We start from the raw sequence: 25,729 nt of genomic DNA, 5'->3' as shown, positions 1-25,729 counted from the left end.
GACAGGAAGAATTTCAAGCCACAACACAACCTCCCAGTAGGGCCAAGATGGAAAAAGGCCTAAAGAGAAGGTGCAAAAGAAACCCAGACAGAACCAAAAACACAGTAAATGTTTGATAACGATTTGACCCATCTACCAAAGCTGTGGTACAAATGTCTGATGAAAACAAAACAATTCTGCAGCAAGCACTAAAGGCAGCCATGTCCCTGGTAAGGGTCTACAGACGCATTTTATGTTAACCGCCCAAAGACGGAACAATGCTATTACCAATCCATCCTGAAAGTTTATACAGCAACTACCAACCTCCTGATACACGTAGTAAAGGAGATTAAAAAAAACTGCTCTAACCTCCTAATCTGATGCACCCTCTTTATGGAAAGTCCAAGTTGGCAATATAGATCAAGAGTATGTACTCCAATCTCCTCCTCTTCCTTGTGTCAGTAACCAGAAAAGAAACCAGCAACTGAAATGATTCACTCAAGTACAACTTTGATACCAATTTTAGAAATTAAAAGTTACATACTTCGGGAACCAGAAGTGATGCAACAGACAATTGGGCCCACTCAGCAGATACAAGGCTGTTAGAAGCACTCCTCTTATACCCATTTACACCACACATACTTAATTCTTCAAATTTTCTACTACAACATGGAGCAGCAAAGAGAAAAGCAAGGAGACACCACTCCAGATATTCAGAAGGAAGGTTTTACACAGGGTGGATTTTTTTTTAAATCTTTTAAGAAGGTCAAAACACAACTTTATCTGGTAAGATGTGGTCCATCTTCCATAACCAGGCAGGCAGACTCCCCCCCCACCCAACCATATCCAATGATACCAGATGAATTGTATTGTACTGTTACACACGGGTAATAAGGGTAGACCACGTTGCAGTAAGAGATACCACCGAAAGACAAGTTTCAAACAGCAAATAAAGCTACAGCTCTACTATAATAAGCCTTTAAACTATTGCTAGGGCCTGATCATATTAAATCTAAACAGAAGAGGCGGCTTAGTCTTGGCAAAATACACCCAACTATGCAAGATCCTAGCCGTCAGTGAACATACATGCATTGAAGATGACAATTCCAACTGTTTACATGGCTGGGGAAAGCAGGTTGATTGATGGCTGTTTTAAATGTCACGGTGCCATCTTTGCCATTAAAAAAAAAATGGATCAACGTGTCACAAAGTTTTTATGAAACATTAAATGGAGAGCTATTAGAGAAAGGGCATGCAATTTAAAATCTGCCTGGTCAAAAAGAATCCAGAAAATATCCCGTCTATAACTGGTATTTTTAACACTGCTGAGGCAGCAGGTTCGAATGAAGGAAATTTATAGTTTTCTAGCATGAATATTTCCTAAGGGGAAATGGTCTTCAGCTGGGGCGGATCTGAAAATACCCCTACAATACACCCCTACAAAATAAAAATGTACCATGAAACCTGTGTGCTTGGGTTTATAGCTCCCTCTCTTTTGACAGCTATTGAACAACTGCTGTCAGGAAATTTCATTTAATCCAGCTAAAGTTCAAAAGGAATCTCTCTTTATAGACCCTGATCGGTCACTCATACTCAACACTGATCAGACAATGGATAGCACCCATTTTTGAATGCATCTCTCTAAACAAAAGCAATTAGAAAGACACAAAAGTTCCCAACCAAAAAGGTCACAGGCCTGAAGTCCCAGAGCTACAAAGGAAGGCTGTAAGCTCTTTTAGTGCCTTACAGAATTCTGAGGGGAGCTCTCTTTTACCATGCCTTTAGAGACCAGATTGCCCTGGACCTTATATTTCTCCACAAGTCCAATTATGTGGATCAGTGCTGGAATCAATAACAAATCTTCAACAAATAAAACATGCTGAAGGGAAAGGTTTATAACCTAGCGGCACCCAAACCTTTGAGAAACTTCATCAACATGTTAAGCAGTGTATTTTCCCTCAAAATAAACTACATGGGTATCCACAAATTTACTCCAGGAATGACCAGTATGACCCTCCTTGAAAAGAGGGGTGGTCTGAAGGACGGTACTAGCAAAGAGAATGGTCATGAGACGGAATGGCCTTGGAATATCTAATTAATCCATAACCTCTGAATCTATGCCATGTAATACAGGTATTAAGGGAAGCAACAGAAAGACTGTCCAATTCAGAAGATACACCAGAAATGGCTACCAATTAACACCGATGGAAGACTAACTACTTCTGAAATTGAGAGGATGAGAAGAGAGGAGAGATGAGGACTAAAATAAGGATTTAGACCTCTAAGGAATACTCAAATGGAAACAAAAAGTCCATTTAGCCATGTAGGCTTTGTGGGTGGAAGATGTTTACAAAGAAGCAAGGATTTCCTCTATTGTACCTGGAAAGATTGATTTGTTGGCTGTTAGTGGAACTGCTGAGGTCACACTTGTCACTTTTACACAATGCTCATCTATCAAGAATGCCTCAATCACATACAAGAATGCCTCATTAATACTTAAGTGCCTTGAAAAGAAGCAAGCATAATGTTTTTTTCTGAAGCCAAAGCTACAACAAAAGGAGGGTGAAGACAGCCTTAGCATATTTGACTTTACAAGTGACCAAATCAATTATTATAGTCAGGATTTCAACTCTGTTCCACAGAACCGGACACAATGAGTGGCTTTGGTAAATGTCTTGTACGGAAAAAATCATACAAAAAGTTTTATCTACCGTGGTAAAACCTGGATTAAAAAAAAAGGGAGGAGAGTTCACCTTTATCACACAGATGATCCCTCAAAACTCTACATGGATGGCCAATTTCACATTAATGGAAGTAATACTTAATAGAACTCTGGATTCTTTTCACCCAGTACAACTTGAGATAAAGAGCTGCTTGTCAGATCAGAACCAGCCATCTTCTAAAGGAGCTTGGTGACAGGAACACTAGATTTTCTCTCAATCAGCCTATGCCCTTCCTAACCTTTGCCAGCCAAGGTATTCAGGATGGAGTGTTAGGAGAGTACACCTAATCTGTAAGAAAATGGCAATTTGGTAGGGGATGTTGTTTCAGACTGACTTGGATGAAAAGGAACCAGCTTTATGGTAAGCACTTAAGTTGTGTCCTATTTCATCAGTCCCTCTGATCTGACCGTTGCAAGAGAATCTCAAGCTACCGGATTTATTGGGTGGAAGCATGACAGGATAACCTCAGAAACAAAGCTCCAAAGAAAGCTCAAACCTTTGAGGGAGTGTCTAACAGTGTGTCTAGAAAAGGTATGCAATTAAGACTACGTTATCATCCATTTCATCTATGGAATAATTCCAGATAAAGGCAGTACAGCTTTCAAAAGAACTGTAGCATGAGCTTTTTGTTTTGTGGACAATGTTTTTTGCAGGAGTAAACAAATGGGATAAATATCAGACAGCCATCTGGAGAATGTCTGACTAGAAATTCTTGTACCCATTCTGTCAAGAGACAAAGGATACAAAATTCAGCATCCTTCATGAGAGGTTTGGTCTTCTGAAGATAGAACCACAGTTGACTGGGAATATGTAGTATGTACAGTAAATATTCACATCTGTTTGAATGACTGGGGAAAAACTGGTATTACATACAATATGTATATATATTACCCAATTTCTCAATAAGTATTCCATTAAGTTTAAGTAATTCAAGGAATTCACACTCATGCTTAATGAATAATTTTTGCAGGTCCTGATGCAGGAGGAAATTAATGACTCCATTGGGAATCTCCATTGCTCAAGTCCTTTAGGAATTTGTTGTGTTTTTAAACATACAAATGGCACAGCTAATGCCAATAGCACAGCCCATCCCCTTCCACTGGTGTCTCAACAATGGGGGAGAAAAATATCCATCACAGCACAATAATAGATTCCCTTCCAAGGTAGTATTATTAACCAGGAGGAAACTGAACCATTCCATAACTTCACTAATCAGTGACAGCAAGAAACTACTTTCATGGGGAATAATGATAAACCACCATTGAGGTGTTCTGACAGGATAAGAGAACAGAATCAACAAAATGAAGTTTTTTTACCCACCCCAAATAACGAACCAATGGCAACCGAATATAGAGCACCGCGACCCAACTAACCATGGAGGAAGAAATCTCTAATCTTGAAAAAGAAGAATGGGATATGTTGCATTCTTAAAATGACAAAAGTGAGATATATGAAATCAGATAAAGGTTGGTAGTGATGGATTTGTACGATTATAATAAGCATATGCTTGAAATTTTGGAGACTTGACACCTATGAGGAAGTTACAGAACTTAATGGGGCTTACAGAAGAATTAATGGTCAACTCATGGACTTAAAAATTTACTGAACATAGGATTCTTTTAAAATTGTATAATTATTTACACACGACACCACCATTAATTTTTGGAGTTCCTAAACTCCATAAGGTCTTGACCCCTCATTACGACCAATAATTGATGGTCAGAATAGCATCACTTTTATACATTAAAAATTTATAGATAAAGCATGTATTCCAATGTCTTCCTTCATTTCAGCAGCTCTCACCCTTACCATCAGAAACAATCAGTAGTAAAGGGTCAATCTGGGAGAGCGGCCTGCATGGTAACATTGGACACGACTTTTTTTAGTATGTTAATAGGTCAGTAGACATGTTACCTCCTCCTCTTACTTAATGAACTAGTAGAGGAAGTAAGGGGGCAGATGGTATCCTTAAACTCATTTTGAATGACTGTTGAAAGGGATCACTTAATAAACAAATCTCTACTGAATCATCTAGTGGGACAACAGTAGCAAATTGAGTGGTTAGTACTACATCCACTATCGGGAAAAGGGGGTATCATATATAACTAAATCTGAAAGAAATTAAGGACATTCTTTATAAAAACTGGGTTATTTTAATGAGGATATTACTGTTCAGAGTAAATTGGGGGATAAACCAGAGAGGCCTCAATTTTAAAAGTATATTGGGGAATTGGGGATCCCCTACCAAAACAGCAATAAAGAAATTCCTGGGCATGAATAAATCAATTTTTTTTTGCCTCCACTGCAAATACAAAAATGTGGATGATTCTTTTACTATTTGTAAAAGAGCTTGTATAATAAAAGGCAAATTTAATTACGTGCCCAGAGCTGTAGTCTGTCACCTTGTGTGAACGATGTCCTGCAGTCCTCAAACCATCACATTTCTAGGTAAGGGAAGCTACTGCATTACATTTCTAGTAGCAAAAAATATCATTTATGTTTGGAGAAATGAGTCCTCACCAGAGTGCATTAGCCCTCGCACACTTATGATCATTTAAGTTTAAGACCTCTGGTCTAAGGTCATCCAACCTGATGTCAGAAATAACTACAGAGTAGTCTTACTTCAAGTGAAAGGACCCAAGAGATCTTGGCACATCCATAAATCCTGGCACCAGAGGGGATGTTGACCATTATCACTGCACACCCTGAGGAGTGGAACTGTGTACTTAGAGTTGCCTTTCATTAATGCAGTACCAGAAGTGTCTACAACATCAGGGGGTCCCTTAAAGAGTAAATACAGAGTGAATAAGTAGAATGGACAAGAACAAGCAACCATTATTTATACAATTCTAGGTTTCTGCTATTTACTGGGGAGGTATGCATTATTTGCCAAGTAGTAAATGTCTTAAATGTCTGGAAAAAAAAAAAAAAGACACTGAACTAAACAAGAACAAGACAACACAAACTATGAAATAAACTACCATTCACACATAAGAGCCAGTTGCACACTGTATAGTTACAATCACAGTAATAACTCACAGGCAAGAGTTAAGGAATACCCAAACTGGAACAATGCACTGCTCAAAGTAAACTTTGATAAAACTGTTTCCCCAAAAACCTGGCATATCAGCAGAAAACTGATACACAGAATACTAAACCTTTTAGCTTTGTTTCATTGACTAAAGCTGTCAGGCCTTATTTCAAACAGCATTTTGTCTTCCCACTCTTCCATTACAAGACCTTGCACTTTTATTTAATTTCAGAGTGGAGTCAAATAACTTGTCTAGATAATTTATACGAGAGACTCCTCAAGTGTCACAATGGTTCCTCCCCACAGAAACGGGTCTGCATTTCAGGTACCACTAAACACCTCTGACCATTCCTTAGTATTGTGCACCATCTCAGATCAATTCTGGATGGCTGGCAAAGCTTTCACTTAAGGGAGGCGAAGGAGCTGGAGGTATTAAAGTACAATAAAGGTTAGAACCTTCTTGAAACACTGAATTTGTGTATCAATTTCATATGAAAATTAAAAAAGCCTCTAGAACAGAAGAAAACACCACAATGCCAAAGGAACAGAATAGACCACCAGGCATTTTAAGCGCTTTCGTTCGGTTTATTGTCGAACTTCATCAGAACACAAATACCCTACCAAAACCACCATTTTTATAACAATTAAAATACTAAGTCATATGACCAATTAAGCCAATAAAAATGATTTTGTTCATTAAAGAAACATCACAGTATAAAAATGTTATAAAACATATACAACTTATTCAAAACCATATGTTTGTTGATAAATAAAGATGCAGAGGCTTTGAAGTTTATCTGCCCATTTGTTAACCGGGTTGGTCTGGCTGGGAAGGTGCTCTTTTTCAGCAGAGACCTGAGGAGAAAAGCTCCACAGTATACATTTTACAATTAGTTCCATAAATCAAATGTCCACAGTATGCATTAAACAAATCGGTTACTAACTTTATTTACAAATGTGATTTACAAAAGTTTAGAAATTTGATAAAGAGTATGCAAAAAGGAATATTTGCTGATTAATATAAAAACATAAGTTGTTGCCTATAGTTGAATATGGCTGTAAGAAGGGAGAATGAAAGAGGAGGCAGGAAGAAAAGGGAAGGCTAGTCATTCTAGTAGCACAGAGTCAAGACCAGAAAGAGGAGGTTCGGAAAATGAAAGAGGAGGGTGGGGGTTATGGTATAGGGGATGGAAACGGGTATTATAGGTATGGATGGCAGGGGAGGGTAGCAAACTAGGGAGAATCTGTAAAAAAACATTTTATAATAGTCTCGAATAGTCACTGAAAAAAATGTTCATAAGAAAATGTACACAACCAACCACATCCTAAGCAACTCCAAGCATCTGTAGTGTTGCAGGCTTTTACATGTCATTTTTCCCAGTTTCTTTCAAGGTTTGAATTGTTCAGCACAGTAAATTTAAAATGAAGTTATTTTCTCATCCAATCACTTTTAGTGGGCAAATGCAGTTTGGAGAAACTCAAAGTGTTTTCAACAGTACACTACTATAGCAAAGTCAGTTGACAACCTGAAATCTGAGTGATACATCCCCAAAATCACCACACAGCTTCCAAAGTTGAGGACTAATTCATCTCTCACTAGCTTGATACTAACACACACACACATATAAGATGACTGACAGAAGGCAGCTTTCCCTTTCTCCCTGCTCTAAATCTGGTACTACAACAGCAACAGAAGAATTTCAGGTCTCAGTGGGTGATGCAGCATTCCATTATACCTGGCAGAATCATATTTGTTGACAAGAGTTCAATGTAAACCAAACACCTTCCTCTGGAACCACTGAGCACGGATGCTGATTACAAGTAACAGAATAAAGGGAGCAAATTCCCATTTGAGAATAATTACTTCCAACTACATTGTAGTATGCTGAATGTTAAAAACACATTTTAAACATTGTTTCATGAGTTTTGAAGACCTGTCCATGAGTCTACATCATGTAGTCATCACCTGTAAAATGAAGTGATTAAGTACAGATGCGTTAGTAAACTTCTCTATTAGAGCATGTACTGTTATGGTAACGTTTGCAGTAGCCCAAGCTAACTGGGTCACTTACCTTAGGTTTAGAAACGAAGAAGGGAGGAGAAGGAAACACTGAAAATCGAAGAGCCCCTGTAAAATGGTCCTAACAAAGCCTGTTCTGGACATGGAAAAGGAATCCAGTTTGCAGTGCTTTTTATAAGTATATACAGAACACCAAACTACTGCCTCTAGAATCCTTTGGGTCCACACCTTTCCAGAAAGCCAAAGCCTTTGTGGAATAGGTCCTAACCCTGGCAGGATCTGGCTTATTATGACAAGCATAACAAAAGGCAACAGCATGAGACAACCATCTGGAAACGGTCTACTTTGACACTGGATGTCCTTTCCTCTTCCCTTCATAGGAGGACAGCTGATTAGACGTCTCAAAGGCATATTTCTGTCTAGATAACATGCAAAAAGAACAGAAGACAGAACCCAGTTACCTTCATACTAGTTTATCACAAAATTAAGCCCTTTCGTCCAGGTACAATGGACTTAATCAGAATATCATATCAAAAAGGTTAAAAACAATTTATAGTATCTCAAGAATCACATGATCCAAATGAAAGTCATTTAAGGACACAGTTAAAAATATAAAAAGATATATATATATATATATATATATATATATATATATATATATATATATATATATATATATATATATAGTGTTTTAAAGCGTTACTTGAAAGGACCAACCTCCCTGTGGACTGCCATAGGGTCGTTAGGTGCAGGAGCTGGCTGCAGTGCCAATACATTTTAGAGTCCAGCCTTTTCTGGAAAGCTACGATAAAGTTAAGTTAAACCAAAAATATCACTGTGGAAGTAAAGATGCGATTTGTGTGGCACGGTGCCAAATCATGTACTTGTTTTATATAGGAAAAACTAAGCAGTCACTGAACTAAAAATTTACCAACATTGCCATAGTATTCAAACAAATGAGGAATTTAATGCTTTACATAAACACATTAGCAATAATACTGACAATGTTAACTTGGGTCAACGGGTGGTCCCTTTGAAGATTTTTTTTTTTTTTTTTTTTTAGTTTAGAGAGTTAAAATGGCAATAAAATCTAATGCTACTTTTTTTAGTTTAGAGAGTTAAAATGGCAATTAAAATCTAATGCTACTGTTTTTCTGGGTTTGAAATAACCGTCTCAATTAGCAGTGTTCTTAGACTAAAAGTAGCTTATGCAATCCAATAGGACAGGTATGAAATGTTTTAATTGTTTCTTTCTTTGGTTGGATTTTAAAGTCTGCATGGTATTCTTATGAGCTTTGGTAGCAAAGGTGTATGTATACATATACATTTTTATATATCTTATATTTTTAACTTTGTTCATTGGTGTTTACTAGGCCAAGGACCACAAGGGCCTTTTTAAGCCTAGCCATGCATCCCAAATATCTACAAGTTCTGACACCCTTGATGTATCTGGGAGATGAACCATTTAAAAGTTACTTCTGTCCAATAGAGACATAGGTGCCAAACAAGGGACGAATGAAACTGTCAATTAGCAGTGTTTTTAGACTTGTTTTTAAATGACTTGGCAGGTTAAATTGTTTTATTTGGATCATGTGATGCTATACCTTTTTGATATGGCATTCTGATGAAATTGTACCTGGACGAAAGGGCTTAATTTGCAACATACTGGTGCAGGGGTAACTGGCTCCTAACTTCTATTCTTTGTTTTTTTTTTTATTCTTAGCTTTGTGTTTTCCATTTCTTAAACATAAGCTGTGGACATGCAGAGTGTGAAGAATATTTTCTCCCTTATCCTTGGGTACAAGGGGGAAAGAGACATTAAAAAGTCTGGCTTAATATGAACTCAGACCTTTAGGCATAAAATAAGGGTTAGTTCTTAAAAAGCACGTTCTTGTTAAAAATGAGGTGGGGTTGACTTGCCTCAACTTCTTTTAACAAATACTCACATAGCAAATGTCACAGCAAAGAAGGGAAAAAAAGTTTTTCCATGTTCAGAACTTTAAATCAGCCTCAAACTGGTTCAAAAATCTTTTCTGCATGCAACTGTGATTCCAAGGAGGAGCCACCCTAGGTGGGAGATAATTTAAGATCCCTATCCAAACTAGTTAAACTTGAGCATTGTTAGAAGGGTGGATCAAAGGGTTGACATGAAGAAATGGCTAATAAGTGTACTCTAGTATGGCAAACCACTGGACAGCAACTCGTACAAAGAACCAACGGCAACCAGGTCTGAAAAAAGGTGTCCTAGTCATATGAAAGGCACCAACAAGAAAATCCATTTCCACTAAAGCATACAGAAATCTCTAATAACCAGTTTTCTCACTCTTTTTAGACCTGTTGCATATCCTCAGAAAAAATTGTGTTCAAAATCTATAGTGCAGGCAGTTAGCTGAAGGACTGCCAAATTTTGGTGCAACAAACTACCCCTTGCCTTGTACAAGTACATCCTGGCTGTGAGGAAGTCTATGGGAATTGCAGACCAGGAAGGCTTGTTTTTCTTTCTGCATCATTTTCTAAAGCAGGCAATAAAGGAGAGAAGGTGCAGATTTTGGTATCTGTTGTCTTAAATCGTAATACATTTTCTGTGCTACAGAAATTTTCATTCTGTCCCCACTGAAATGAAAATCTGAGTAAAACATTTCTTCAGCAGGGAAGACTGAAGCTAGAAGATATACCATCTCAAAATCAGAAAGCTCAGAGGGAAAAAAAAAACACTCCTGAAGTACACCTCTCCCCCTGCACTGACAGCTGTTCTTATAGGTTCATAGGTGTATACTAGGCTAACAACCAAATAGGGCATTTATAAGAATAGCCATGCAATCCAAAAATAACTCACAAATTTTTTATTTTAGACTTTTAGAAAGAGAGGGAGAGTTTTAGTTACATGATTTACTGACTCCCTCTCTCCATCTCAAAGGCGCCAGACCAGGGAGAATTCCCGATTTCCCTTCAAATGGTCCAAGTTAAAATGTAATAGGATTAGGGAGGGGCTTTGTTTCACATGGCCAGGGAGCAGATTCCAGAGAATGTGACTTCTCTAAACACACATCTGTCTCTCCAAACATGTCCCATTTATGTCATAAGCAAAATTTAGATCTATGTCCCATGTCACAAGCAAAATTTAGATTAGTAGTTCTGATGCTGTTTGTTTTGCTGATGTGCAGAAGATAAATAAAAGTGAGGTCCAAGGATGCCTTGTAAGCCATGCATAGATCACCTCTCACTAGTTTGTAGAGCACCAAGTACAGAGAGAAGGCTTTGAGGCAATTCACAAAAGGACATTGTGTTTTACACCCTGTATTATTTTTCCAAGAAATCTTTGCTGACATTCCATTTGATGCATGCGTCTGGCGAGGTGCATACTGAAGGAGGCATTATACTCTGGTATGAGAAGGGCTGCGGACAGTGATACGATTACTTCTGTGAACCTAAATGCCATTTCTTTACTTATAAGTTCAGCAGCACAGAAGGATTTTTTTTACTATGTTGGGCACATGTTGGTTGAAAGCTAGGTTACTATCTACACAAGTTCCAGAACCTGACTAGCGAGTTAACTCTTGGGGACTGTTTTATCCAGAACAGTTTCTCAGGCTAACTTGACTTCCCAAAAGGTATTACAATGCATTTCTTGGCACTGAGTTTTAAGCCATGGCTTTGGCAAAAGTCATTCATTGGTTAAGACCTTCCTATAGGGTGTTTGCATCTTGGATGGGGGGGGGTGGTTCTACAACTGTTGTCAGTTTGCAATCATCTGGGAACTTGTGACATTGGCTTCAACTTCTAAAAAGTAGATGCCAAAGAGAAGGGTGTCAACATGGAGCCCTGTGGGACTCCACTGGTGACCTGCCTCTTTGTGGAGGTGGTCTCACAGGTCCTAACCTCCTAGGACCCATCAATGAGCCAGCTGGCAATTCAGCACGTTACATAGGGGACTATGTCCAATTCTGTAAGTTTAACAACATCCGAGAAATATCAAATGGTTTAGCCAATTAAGGTAGGCAGTACTCACTGTTTTACCCTCATCTACTGCCTTGGTTACTTTTCCAACGAAGTCCACTATGTTTAGTAGACATGACCTTCATTTGACAAAGCCAAACTGGGATGGATCCAGGGTCTGGAGGTCTCCATTGTCTCTGACAATTCTTTCCATAGCTTTGCAAATAAAATTAGACCAATGGGTCTGTAGATCCTGGGATCTGTTAAGGGTCCACCCTTATGACAGGGATGGCCAATGCAATCCACAATTCTTGTGCAACAACAATGACCCTGCTAATTTTAGGCTACTCAGGAACCATCTTGGGATTTTATGGGGCCCACTAAGCCAGTTTTCTTGGCTTTAGTGACCGCAGCCGGGTAGGATCTACTTACATTTGCAGGGGTTATGTTTTAGAGTGTTTCTTGGGGTGGGGGTGACTGGGATTGGGTGCAGGGTAAAGTATGAGCTAAATTTGTCAACCAACAGATTTGCTATATCTCTCAGCTCAATGAATGTGGTATCCTTAACCACCAGCTCAGTACACTAATGCGTGCCATTTTTGAGATTTCTGCCATAGCTGGAAAAAGCCTTGTGGTTGTCTTTTGCTTGGGAGGCTATCAAACCTCATAATTGGCTTTATTAATTCCCTTAGTTGCCGGTTTAGTTTTCTTTTATTATACATCTTGTTTAATTTGGGATGCTACTAGAACGGTTTGTTTTTGGAATTCATTTTGGGCTTGCTTTGGTAGGTACAATAGCTTCTATGCACCCCCAGACACTGGTGTACAAAGTTTTTGCAAACAGTTTTGTATAGGCCACTGGGATCTCTAGGTTTGGAGAGGCATTGAATTTTGACAAACTAAATCGCTTAATAAAAGGTAGTTATCCTTTGAATAGCTCTGTTACTGGGGTTAGAGTGGATTTTGAAGGAGACAGGTTTATGGTCAACCTTACCAAGAAAAATGCAACACTGGGGGTGGGGGTGCAGTATTTTCCCCATACTTGTCAGTATGAGATTCAGCATGTTACAGCCTCTGGTGAGTGTATTCACGAACTGGTCAGAGGTGTTTATATTTACTAAGTCCAGGAATCTCCGTTCCTGTTGAGGTCATGTAGGTTTCCCAGTCTACAAAGGGATAATTAAAGTCCCCAATGAGTAGGATGTTCCGTTGGATGGCAAGTGTCTCAAGTAGGTCCAAGTATGCGCTGTGACTTTCTTGGGACATGGAGGGTGACCTACAGCTAGCGAAGATACAGTGCAGGATTTTATCTATGGCGATCCACACATGGAGAGATTCCAACATGTCATCCTGTTTAACCAACCTGTTACTTATGTATATACAAACATCACCTTTGGCCCCCATCTGTGCGGCTGCTGGTCTAAAAGTGTGGCAGGCACTGAAACCTTGCACTACCAGGGGTACTCCATGCAGCTTTAAACCATGTCTTGGTAATGGCATACATGTCTATATTCAAGGGCGAGGAGGATGTGGAAGGAGCGTTTAGTTTGGGCTCCTGACATTGAGCAGTAACACCTTGAGATTCAGTGAAGCTGATTTAGCTATGTTGGTAGATTTGTCAATATGGCAATGCCTAAAAAAGGCTGTATGGCGATATTTTTTTTAACATTTGTTAACTGGGAAAGTCCGACTGGACACAGGCCCGTTTTTAGCGGAGGCCCGGGGAAAAAAGCTCCAAGTTACATTACAAAAGTAAAATTAAACACAAAAGTCATGTACAATAAAATAAACAATTAAAAAATAATGGTTACAATAAAAAGTTCAGTACAGTAGAGGCAAAAATCAAACATTATAATTTTAGGATAAAAAACATGCATTGGTAATCGCTACTGACCACCGATACTGTTTGTTGACTATCTGATAAATAGGTCCTTGGCCTATACTAAAATTACTACAATGACAACATATTTTAAGGAATGATCTAAATAGCAGTTTTCCCAGAGAGCTGGAATAAGTTACCAGTACTTATTTTTATCTTTTTATACATTGTTTATGTCTTACCCTGGGGAGCAACAGGAGCATAACCAGTTGTTAGAATAGTGGGTTTTCAAGAGCTTTTTAAACTGTATAGTACAGTTATTAGAAGTTATCTGGTTAGGTAGTGAATTCCATGCTTTTTAGCCAGTATCCGAAAGTCTGGAGGGGATATGTACAAACCATCCCTGGCAAAGCAATATAGTCTGTTAACCGTGTCCTCCCCCATGCTGATAAATACAAGCTCTCCTTAAAAGGAGACTAGAAATTCAGCCAATTATTAAAAATCGACCATTTCTTGTTCGTATTGCGAAATCATCCTCAGTGAAGGTAATATGCTGCTCAATGCTAGGCTCATACCAACCTGAAACAGTCCGAGAGCTCCAGAATGTCTCTCTCTCTTCATATAGTCCATAGAGGTACATCCAAGGTCAATTATACCTACATGGACTGTCATGAATTAATACTGGTACCTGTGGTGTAATGACCGGTGTGTGTGTGTAACTTGGCAGATCCTGGCTCCAGATAGGCAGCTAACCATTACCTTCTCCTTGTTCAGTCTGGTTAAAGGAGCATCAGTATACTTTGCTTGCCTTATTGTATTTAGGGCTCCACAGTGTGTGGCAGAGTGTGTGAAGTTAGGCATTTTTTGTCTATTGCTTTTGGATTTGCAGAGGATGCATTTTGCCAGTGGGTGGTCTAGGAAGTTGTTGTTGTTGAGCTGATATCATGGCCTACTCCATCTCTGTACTAATCAACCTTTCAACTGAGGAAAGTAACACTTCAGACATCTGGGAAAAAAACATGACAAAGCATGCTACTGGTATGCCATACAGAATGCACCACTGCTTACCTACAAAATGTGGACTGCAACATACCTTACTCTTCTCAGTCACTACACAGCCTAATCTACAAATCAAATAAATGCCCCAGCATCAGCAACATAATTCATTATTACTCTACCAAAATAATGCACAAGCAAACACCTATTACTAGTCACAAATCTAGTAACTCTGCAGCAGACTCCCTCTACTCCTCCCATGTATGCAAAACCCGGAGCACCATCCCACTCACTCTAAAGCAATGGAGAGATTATGACATCAGCAAGAAAAGGAGAGTAATATCGCCAAGACTTAAGAATGACTTCACGTCCAGCAAGTACCTTTGCATGGTGAACCTTGTTTTCACAAAATCTCACCAAGATGACACATTCATTGATTGATTGCATCTTGTATAACACACACATGGAGAGAGGTAGGTTAAAAATAAAGACAGCTGGGAACACAAGTCCCAGGATAATGAAGTGCATAATTCTGGTGTGTTCACTGGTGCCAGAGCTAAAAAGTGGCAGTTTAGAATCCTCAAGATACGGAAACATTCCTAAAATGGGGTTAAGCCAGGCTCAAGGGAGGATGCCCCCACCCCTCTGTTGTAGAAGGTGATGGTCCACAGAAACTGACAGGCCAAAGAGATGGGTGTGTGTACTACGGAGAATAAGGAAGAACTTGTGTATTGTTACTATAATGCAACAAGCCCAGAATTTCCAGATAAAAAAGATAAAGATCGAAAGAGAAATTTGCAAAGAAAAATGCTTGTACAAGAAAACCTGTCAAAAGCTTCAAATGAAAATTTTTGTTCTTTAGAACAGATACATGAAAAAATTACATCTGATATTGCCCTTTTCATTCAATAATCAAATAAGGTGTTCAAATCAGAGACTGATCCAACTCTGCCACTTCAGCTCTAAAAGCTCTTTCCTTTACTCAATGCTCCACCAACCTAAAATACCTCAGATCTCATTTGTCGCTATTCAGCTACAGACAGGGATCCTATTGCTGTCAAGTTCTGGAGTAGTAGCTAGCCTTTTTTAGTGTGTTACATTTAAGAAACGCATTACTAGATCTATCCTTTTTCTCCAAATTCTCTTTGGACCTTTCAGGCAGTTTCTGATACATTTATTCACATGCCCACAAAGAATGTGTTTATTGTTTAGGACCCGGACACTTGGACGTTGGCTGCAGATTGTTCTATCTGCTCTGGATTTAACTCCAGACATTTACGGATCACAGGAATAATTTGGTACTAAAGGGGCCTCCTTTAATCTCCATCAAAAAAGACAAAAGGAAGCCAGGCTCAGCAACTAAAGAAAAGGAGTTGTGCAACAGGTCTCCGGACAATACTTCCTCCTTGGCTCCTTCATCACAGCCTCCTAAAAAAATACAGGAAAAAGTTGAAGCTTATCCGAAGTTGAAATTTTCTTATCCTATCCACATCAAAGAGCTATGATTCAGATAGAGGTACGCCTATCTCTGACTCCCACTAGATCCCCGAGCTGACCTATGTCCACTTCCCCCTTGGTATCGCCTTCTTAGAGTCAACTCTGTTTTGGAGCCCTCTGATCCGAGACCCCTGGGGGGGGGTCCTCGTGGTAGCCGAAGACTGTCCGCTGTTAAGTCTCTGATGACTTCCCTGAGTTGCCCAGCCCTGAGCTTTTCAGAGCCGGACGGTACTTGAAACAAAACACTGGCACCGGGTCCAGAGGGGTGAGACAGATCCCAAAGCTTTTGAAGCAGTCTCTTCCCCTCCAGGCTTTGATGATCAACTGCTCCAGTCCAACTCATTCCTCAGATGGAGTGCTGGTGCCGGCATTTTGGGAACTAACAGCTCCTTTGCTGTCAACTTCTGTTTCCACAACTTCAAAGGTTGAATGCCTAGGTGAGAGGGCCATCCCCGCCTCCCACAGATCAAACAACTTTGCTTCCTCTGGTTCTCTGCTCTGAGCCTCATCCATCCTTTCAACTGGGACAGCCAGCCCGATCAAGTCAGTGTTGGTCCCTCAAGACAATCTCTTCGGATACTTCTTCGGATACTTTGCCAGATCATCTAACTGAGAAGTCCCTCAGAACATAACGTGTAAAATGAGACACCTAGATTCACCCCAGGAATCTCTCATGGAGGACACCAATTTTGATGAAAGGGAGGGGTCCCCCACATCTCCACCTAATGATGTCTCCTTTGGAGATATCAAAGAGCTTCTGAAACAAAAAGGTGGTTTGTCATTGTACATCCCCTCCCAGGAGGAATCAGTGTTCCTGGAGGCTTTCGGGTCTGGCCCATCTACTTCTTGGGTGACTCCCCACGGATGAACTCATAGATCTGGTTTCTCACTGGATGTGGAAGGAACCAGATACTGCAAAGTCGATCCTTAGAACACCCAACAAGATGCTAGCCCCCCCCCCCCCAAGACCAGGAACACTAGAGCAAAGGAGTCCCAGTTGATGCCATGGTTGTGGCGGCAGCCACTAAAAACTTTCAGAACAAAGTTCTTCTGTCTATCCTCTAACAGGGAGTCCAGGGCCTTGGATAAATTAGATAAGTGCATGTATGCTTCAGCAACCTTTGTAATCTTGTAAAATATACCAGATAAATATCTTTGCTCTCCAGTCACTGAATTGAGGGTGAAAACAGAACCTCATAACTGGTCACCCTCCTGTCAATTTTTAATGTGTCCATGAGGCTGATGATCTATGCATGAAGAAGGTACCTCACAGGTAGCGGGTTCAGGCATAGCCATTAAGAGAGAGATGCCTGGATGAAAAAATGTGATTTTGCAGAGCCTTTATCAATGTTCCTTTTAATGGATCTTCCTTTTTGGGCCCAAAGTAAAGGGCACTCTCTCCAGATGGGAGTGAGAGGAAAGACCCAGTCTGCTGTGGGTACATATTTTTCATCTCTTCAAAAGACAGTTCTCAAAGAATCAATAGGGAGGTAGAAAAATGTGGTTTACAAATTCTAAGGTCCTTTTAAAGACGGACGTGGAGAGTTCCCCCATCTACGTCTGGGGGAATTCAAAGTGGAAGATGCTGTCCTTGAGACAGAGGTGGCCCGCAGAACCAGGGCTTCCAGGACTCTTTCTTGGATAAGCCTTATCAGTGCTCCCAAAGGGAGGCCCAACCCATTTCCCTCTGGAGGCAATTGGGGGATGCTAGTCTCTGGACTAAGCCTGGCCATCTAGAACAAAAGATACCTGGGTGCAGGGAATAATATAGGCTCTGGATAGGATTCTTTTCATTTTGGTTGGCGGCATTAGGGAAAATCGAATCCCTGATGTTCCACCTTGTCAGAGGGAAGCAGTGGCACTAGAAATAAAAAAGCTGCTAGAAAAGGAGAGTCATCAAGGAGGTCCCCCTCCCCAAGGCCAGTGAGGATATGGAGCCTATTCAAGATTCTTCTTGGTGCCAAAGAGACAGTGGACTTGAGACCAGTTCTGTATCATGGCAAACAGAATTAGATCATACAATATTCAAGGTTTCAGATGGCCATTTTTCAGTCCATTTTCCCACTCCTCCATGTGCTCAAAAGATCTTCAGGATGTGTATTATTGGATAAAAATGAACAGGTGATATCAGCACTTCTGGCTGTGAGCCAGTCATTACCAGTTGAGAACACTGCCCTTTGGTCTTACCAGAGCCCCCAGAGTGTACACCACCCCCAGAGTCTTCACCAAATGCAAAAAAGCTTACTAGAGACTGCAGGCATCAGCTTCTTCAGGCATGGGACTAGTTGCTCCAGTTGTGCATCCAATCTGGGTATCACGGTTAATAACTCAAATCACAACTCACACCTATTCAGTGTCTGGAGTTCATAGGCACTCGTCTGGACACAGTCCAATAGCTTCTCTTTCATCTGCTCAAAATCAAAACACAGAGAACACAGAGACCCCAAGTCAGTAAGGTAATATGAAACACTTCTCTTCCAGCGTGACTAAATTTTACAAGCCTTGGTTTCCATGAAGCTGCCATCACATGCAGATACATCAGTGGACACAGTTTGACGCAGTGGTCTATTCTTCTGCATCGCTTAAACCCTCCAGTTACATTTTAGGTGCTGTGTGAGGTTTTCTTTAGCATATTTATTGGAACTCTCGGAAGGCTGAACATGGTCACCATGGGCAAGGGGAGAACAAATGGACACCTCCCAACTGCAGTGGGGGGCATTTAGAAGGTGAAGAGTCCAATGTACATGCTCCCTCCCCCAAGATGCATATCAGTATCCTAGAAAGGAGAGCAGTTCTCCTAGCGTTGCAGGCCTTTCAAGACACGAATGGCCTCTCATTGTCAAAGTGCTGAAGAAAATTCTGTCAATTAGGCCAGCCATGCTGCAACCAATTTGCATCTCCCTTAAATAAGAAGTGCAGCATGTCCTTTGCTCTGATCCCTTCCAACAGGAAAGTCACTAACAGATGCTTTAGTCCACAACTGGCCTTCCAGTCTCCTTTGCGCTTACCTGCACAGTTACTTCTCATTCCCAAATAAAACTTTCTGGTTAAAGAGCACAGTTATCCTCATTGCCCCTTTTTGGCCTCATCAGGTCTTGTTCTCCTTTCTCTGGGCTCACCTTTTACATCAGCCCTGGATACAGGATCCAACGCCAGACCTCTACTAGACAGGAGGACTCATTTGGACTTAAAAGGCCTCAAACTGACCACATTGTTTCTCCAATTCCATTGATTGTTAGACAGCCCAAGCTCTCCTTCCCAGTCTGTCGTACCTTCTTATCTAAAAACACTTCAACTAGAAGCAAATGAAAGAGATTTGTTACCTGGACCCTTAGTAAGGACCTGAATCCCTTTTCAACACCTGTGCCATCTGTTCATTGAAATTTGAAGCCAAAAATTCAAGAAGGTGCTAGTTTTTCAAAATTTTTTTTTTGCCTGGAAAACCATTTTTCTGGATCGCTATCACAGTTAGAGCCTAGAGTTCAGATAACTGTATCTTCTAAATCTACTTCCCTGGTTTTTCACAAAGATAGGGCATCTTTGAGGACAAAGCCTTCCTTTTGCCCAAAATAGCTTTGGAGTAAAACATAAACTAGATTAATCTGCCAGTTTTCTTTCCAAAATTTATCAAGTAAGGGGGAATATATACTATCTACTGGCTGCGCATAGACAACTTTGCTTCTATCTCCACAGAGGTAAAGACTTTTCTGACCAGTTGTTTCCTTCTCTTCTAACAGACAGTAAGTTGGGTCAAATGGTTAACTGAATGCATCTCCTTTGTCCATGGGGGGAAAAAGGTTTAGCCTTACTTAAGCCTCCTACAGCTCACTCCACATGGCCTGTGGTCATCTCTTCAGATTTCTGGTCAAGGGCTTGCTTAGATGACATTTGTGCAGCTGCAACTTGGACTGATTCTCACACTTACTACAAATTAGATTTGGTTACCAGGAACAGAGCAGCCTCTGGTTCTACAATACTCCGGACTATCCTTCCATAAGGGCCACCCAAGGTTTCAGTAGCTGGGAAATCTGTCCCATCAGTTGAGGAATAAATGAAAGAAAAGGACATCAGATAAAAAAAATATGTACTCATCATAACATTCCAACTGTGTTAAACTCAATTCGAGGTATGTTAGGTTGGTGAGGCATTATGGGTAAAGAGGAGCTCAAAAGTTTTGGACCCCAAGATCTGGTAGAAGTGGCAGAGTTGGAGAGTCTTGGATCCAAACCCATCCGTTGAAAAAGGAAAATGGACAAACACAGATGGAAAAGAAAGTTGATGTTGTATAAGCAATACTAATCAATAAAAAAAGCAGCACCAAAGATATTTATTTGATGAAAAATACAGGCAAAGGCACCTGAATATGGAAAAACAATACAAAATAAAGAAAAAAAGATGAACGTAGAAGAGAGGATTAGTAATGGAGAAGTTAAAGAAACAAGAAAGTGGAGGATTTACTGCAGAAATCCAATTCAGGTAATGTAACAGCATGAATGAATGAATGAGTCCCCAAATTAAGAAGAAACAGGAAGCATCTCGTCACTCGAGTTGCACAGTAAGAGGAAAAGTAGGAAATGGCAACAGAGGCAGGCAATGCGGAGTTACCATATGGAAGAGCAGCAGATGATGCAGGATGCAGTTGCAGAGGATATGTTGCAAGAAGACATTCTGGAGCTTTCTGTAGAATGTCTTCAGGAAACAGCAAATAATGTACCCTCAGTTTAGAAGAAAATGATCAAGGGAAGAGTTGCTTGATTTAATACAGATGGACAGACATCTCAAGATAGATGAAAGAAAGAGATTTATAGTCTTAGGTTTATAGTCTTATTTACTTACGTTCTGTAATCTTAGAAGTCTGATAAGAGAGACGAACATAGTAAATCAAGACTATTAAATTCATGTGATAACATAAAAAGTAAATAGCATATATTACTGTGCAGCTAAATTAATAAAGTCAACACTAAAATGCAAAGCAATAAGGGAAAGGAAGAGAAGAAATAAAATGCTATCATGGAAGCATCCAATAATGAAAACTATAAAGCAATTAAGACAAGTGCCGCTGTTAGAAGAACTTAGAACAGATTAAAAAAATACTTTGATATATTAAAAGTAATGCACAGTATCATAACAGACCAGGATCTATCATACACTATTGCAAATAATAAACTAAGTATATCAGTACAGGCAGAAAAAATTGATATGCAGACAAGTACAAGGAAGGGTACAAAATAAGCAATTCATTGATGACAAATTAGTTGCCTAGTTGTCCATAAAACTAAGCAAAAGGAATAGAACCACCACCAAAAAAGAATACAGACAAATTTTGGAGAAATATTTATGAAGACCCTATGGAACATAACGAAGACACTGAATTGAGAGAAAAAAAAAGAAAAGAAATAGTAGGGAGTTCAAATGTACAGGATACGAAATGGGATGAAGTAGGCAAAGAGAAAGTGGCTCCTAATCAGAAAATCCCAGGTCCAAATGCAGTATACACAGATGATATTTAACCATGAATAAGAAATACTTATATGTGCATTTCTAACAGATACCAACCTAGTAACAAAAAAAACTTCTCCTTCAAGAGTGAGCCTGTAAGCCATACTAAAAACTACAGACCGATAACTTGCCTTCCAATGATGTAAAATCTACAAACTGGAACCGATACCAATGGAATTTATAGTAATTTAGAAGAAAAATAATGGCAATAGAGCAAAAAGGTAACAAAAGAAAGTCATATAGATCAAAGGATCATTTGCTAATAAATAAAGCCATAAAGGCAAAGAATCTAAGTATGGCATGGATAGATAACAAAGGCATTAGAAAGCATTCCACATTCATGGATAAAGGAGTGCTTACAAATGTACAAGACAGGGCCTACACTGACTAATTACAGGACAGTGACTATGAAACAGTGCAGTACCAATAAAATACCAATATAGGACAGGAATGAGAAAAAGGAAAGTTTGTGTACACTTACCATAAATGTAGATGTTGAGAGAGAGTGTATTCACTGTTGCAGCTCATCACACTAGGGTTACCTGCCCACAGGTAGCCCTCAGTCTGTCCGAATACCAGAGTCTTGGCATTTATCAGATGCTGTCGCTTCTTCTATGACGTCAGAAGTATAAAACAGGCAGCAGATGCCATTACATCAGTTTTTCTTGCCACAGATGTCAGGAGCCCCCCAAATAGGAAGCTAGTATATGGTGTGGACCACCACCAGTAAATAGTCAATACCCCTGCCATAAAAAAATGGTCATATAGAGGCTAGATAGAAAACAGAAAAATAGGAGGCTGGAGGGAGGGAAACCAGGAATGCAACAGTGAATACACCAACATCTACATTTACAGTAAGTGTACACAACTGTACTATGTTCATGTTTCACTGTTGCAGTCATCACACTTGGGTTGATTCTCAAAGCAGAGGCATTCAAGGGGAGTTAGGGCTGGCTAGCAGGCCTTTTAAGACTGCTGTAGCAAATCCAGCTCTGGTTTTAGAAAAATAGTAAGTGGTGATGCTTGGTGGAGGTGTATACAGAACCTCCAGGTTACAGAATGAAATGCTGTAGAGGTGGAAGCAGCCCTAGTGGAATGTGCTCTGATCCCCTGTGGGGTAGGTTTTCCATGGTGCTTGTAGCAGAAATGGATGCAGTGTGCTATCCATTTCCTTTGAAATGGCCTTGCCCTCTGCCCCTGTAGCAAAGCTGACTAGCAGTTGGTCAGAATTTCTGAAAGATTTAGTCCTGTCAAGGTAGTACCAGAGCTGTCTGTGCATGTCCAAGGAGTGCAGGATCCTTTCCCCTTTATTTTGAGGATTAGGGAAGAAGGTTGGCAAATGGATGGCTTGGTTTAGAGACACACTGGAGACCACCTTAGGCATAAAGGACGGGTTAGTCCCGAGAGAAACCATGTCAGCATGGAAAATAATGAAGGGTTCCACAGCCATTAGTGCCTGTGACTCACACACTCTTCTAGCTGAGGTTATGGCTAAAAGCAAAGCTGTTTTCAAAGAAAGGAATTTTAAACTCTGCTGAAGCTGCAGGTTCAAAAAGGGGGGAGCGTGAGCTTTTCCAGTACAAAGTTAAGGTCCCAGGCAGGGATGGGTGCTCTCCTAGGGGGCCTTAGTTGTTAGCCCATCTCAGAAACTGTTTGATGAGAGGGTGAGAGAATGGAGATGGCTCAGTATTATAATGAGCTGAGATGACAGAGGCATGAATCTTAATGGAGAATAGGCCTCTGTGGAGTAGCTCTGCTAGGTAATCAAGAATTTGAGGTAAGGAGGGCACAGCTGTGTCCTTTCCTTGAGACGGACTCCCAAGAGCAATATCTTTTCCACTTTTCAGCATAGGATTTTCTATTACTAGGCCTTCTGGCCTCAAGAATGGATGTGCAGCACCTGCTTGCTGAGGGTTGCTGGTGGAGTATTCATGGGATATGTCAGGCTACAAGGTTTAGCATTTGCAGCTGTGGATGCAAAATCTGTCCCTCCTGCTGAGGCAGCAGGGAAGGTGTCTGATGAAGGTGCCAGGGTGGCACTGTTGTCAGACTGCATAACAGTGGGTACCAGTGCTGGCGTGGCCAATCTGGGGCAATAAGAATTGCCCTTGGGCTGTCCTGTCTGATCTTGAGCAGCACCTTTGAGAGAAGGGGCAGAGGGGGGAAAAGGCATAAATTGAGGGTTTTCCCATTTGAAGGGGGAAGGCATCCACCTTCCAGGCCCTGCTGCGAGGGTTCTTGGTGCAAAATTTGCTCAACTGGTGGTTCTACGGGGAGGCAAAAAAGTCCACCTCCGGTGTCCCCCACCTCTGTATTAGAAGGTTGAAGGTGTTTGACTCCAGTTTCCACTTGTGTGGGTCCAGGAGATTTCTGCTTAAGTAGTCTACCAGTGAATTCTGTTCATCTGGCAGGAACTGAGCTTGCAGATGTACTTGGTTGCTCAAGGCTGTGTTCGACAGGGCCATGGCTAACCTGCAGAGTGGTTAGGAATGGGTTCCTCCCGCTTGTTTATGTACCACATAACTGTGGTTTTGTCTGTTTTTATCAGAAGCTGTCCTGGAAGGATTAGTTATTTGAAGGTTGTCAGAGCATACTGTACAGCTAACATCTCTTATTGATGTGCAGGATAATTTGTCCTGGGCTCCACTTTCCCTGAATGCATTTGCCTGCCATTTGAGCCTCCCATGGACAGTCTGATGTGTCTGTAGTCAGGATTTGGGCAGTGAGGGGTTGAGTGAAAGGCAGTCCCTTGTTGTGGTTGCATGGTTCTGCCCACCAAAGGGACAAGGAATGATCAGAATGACTGTTTCCAGGTTCTGAGAATGTTGGCACCAAAGACTTTAGTACCACTGAAGTTTCCTCATATGCAGTCTTGCATATGGAATTAGCAAAATGCAGGAGGTAATAAACCCTAGGGCTTGCAGTATTTTAGTTGCAGATAGCTGGGTTTTGGTGGCCATGTGTTTGAAGTAGTTGCTCAAATAGATCTGTTTTTCTGGAGTGAGAATGACCATCTGGGAAATGTGTTCAAGCTTGCTCCCAGGAATACAATTTTGGACACCAGTTGTGTTTGCTTTTCGTTGATGGTGTACCCCAATGAAGATGGGAGTCTTTTTACAAATGCCAGTTGTTGAAGTAGTAATTCCCGACTGTCCACCTGAATAAGGCAATCGTCCAAGTATGTGAAAATTTGGATATTTCTCTGCCTGCAGTATGCAATGGCTGGAGCCAGGCACTTTGTGAACACTCTCGGAGCAGTAGATAAGCCAAAGGGAAGTGCAGAGAACTAATAGTGCATAGAGCCTGCTCTGAAGTGGAGATATTTCCTGCAAGACTCCCTTATGGGAATGTGCAGATAGGCTTCTTTTAACGTCTAGGGTGACTAGCCAGGCATCCTTGGCTAGCCTAGGGAGAAGCTGTTGCAGGGTTAGCATTTTGAAATTTGGGTCCACCAGAAAGGTGTTGAGAATGGACAGATCCAGGATTGGGCGCCAAGAGCATTTTTTTTCTGTGCACCAGGAACAGTCTGGAGTAGAAACCCTGTGACCTTCATTCTACTGGAACAGGTTGAATGGCCCAGATATTGAGCAGGGAAATGTACTTGCTTTTGAGCCTCTGCCCACTGGTTTAGAGGAAGGTCTGGAAACCTGCTTGGCGTTGGCAGGGAATGGAAGTAGAATCTGTACCCCTGGGATACAATGTTTAGAACCCATCGGTTTTGAGTAATGGACATCCAGTTTTTGGCATGAAGGGCAAGTTTTCCTCCTAGGGGCGCAAGTAGATGGGCAGGGCTGGGAAGGATAATTGAAAAGTCACTGTGAACTTTTACCGTAAGAGGGTGGCTTGCAACTCCCTGTTTTTTGAGGTGGGAGCACTCCATTGTTTAAATCTCTGCATACCCCGAGACTGTAGTCTTGGTGGTCTGGTTCACCTGGGTTTGGACTGAGAAAGCCTGGAAGGGGCTAGAAAGGACCAGTTTTTTGTAGGCCAATGCCTATTGAATCTAGGTGGCTGCACTTGTAAGAATTCTTTAACAGTTTGCATAGATTTAGCTTTTTCATCAATCCTTTTAAGAACCTCTTCTGCTTTGGTGCCAAACAAACAGGTCCCAATTTAAAGGAGAGTCTAGTAATTTTGATTTGACATGGTCTGGCAAGGTTTGTTCCTTCAGCCAAGCATGCCTTCTCAGTACAGATCCAATGACTGCAGCCCTGCAAGATGCTTCTAGG

General features: G+C 40.7%; 1 protein-coding gene across 1 annotated transcript in view; it reads right to left on the bottom strand.

The window, feature by feature from the left end:
- Positions 1 to 25,729, bottom strand: part of LOC122806472 (rho-related GTP-binding protein RhoA-D) — a 434,939-nt gene that overhangs the window by 377,890 nt on the left and 31,320 nt on the right. The window lies entirely within an intron of this gene.

Source organism: Protopterus annectens, chromosome 7.part0 (genome assembly GCF_019279795.1).
Source record: "Protopterus annectens isolate FY-2018-M chromosome 7.part0, PAN1.0, whole genome shotgun sequence".
Lineage (NCBI taxonomy): Eukaryota > Metazoa > Chordata > Ceratodontiformes > Protopteridae > Protopterus > Protopterus annectens.
This window is presented reverse-complemented; position numbering and strand designations above follow the sequence as displayed.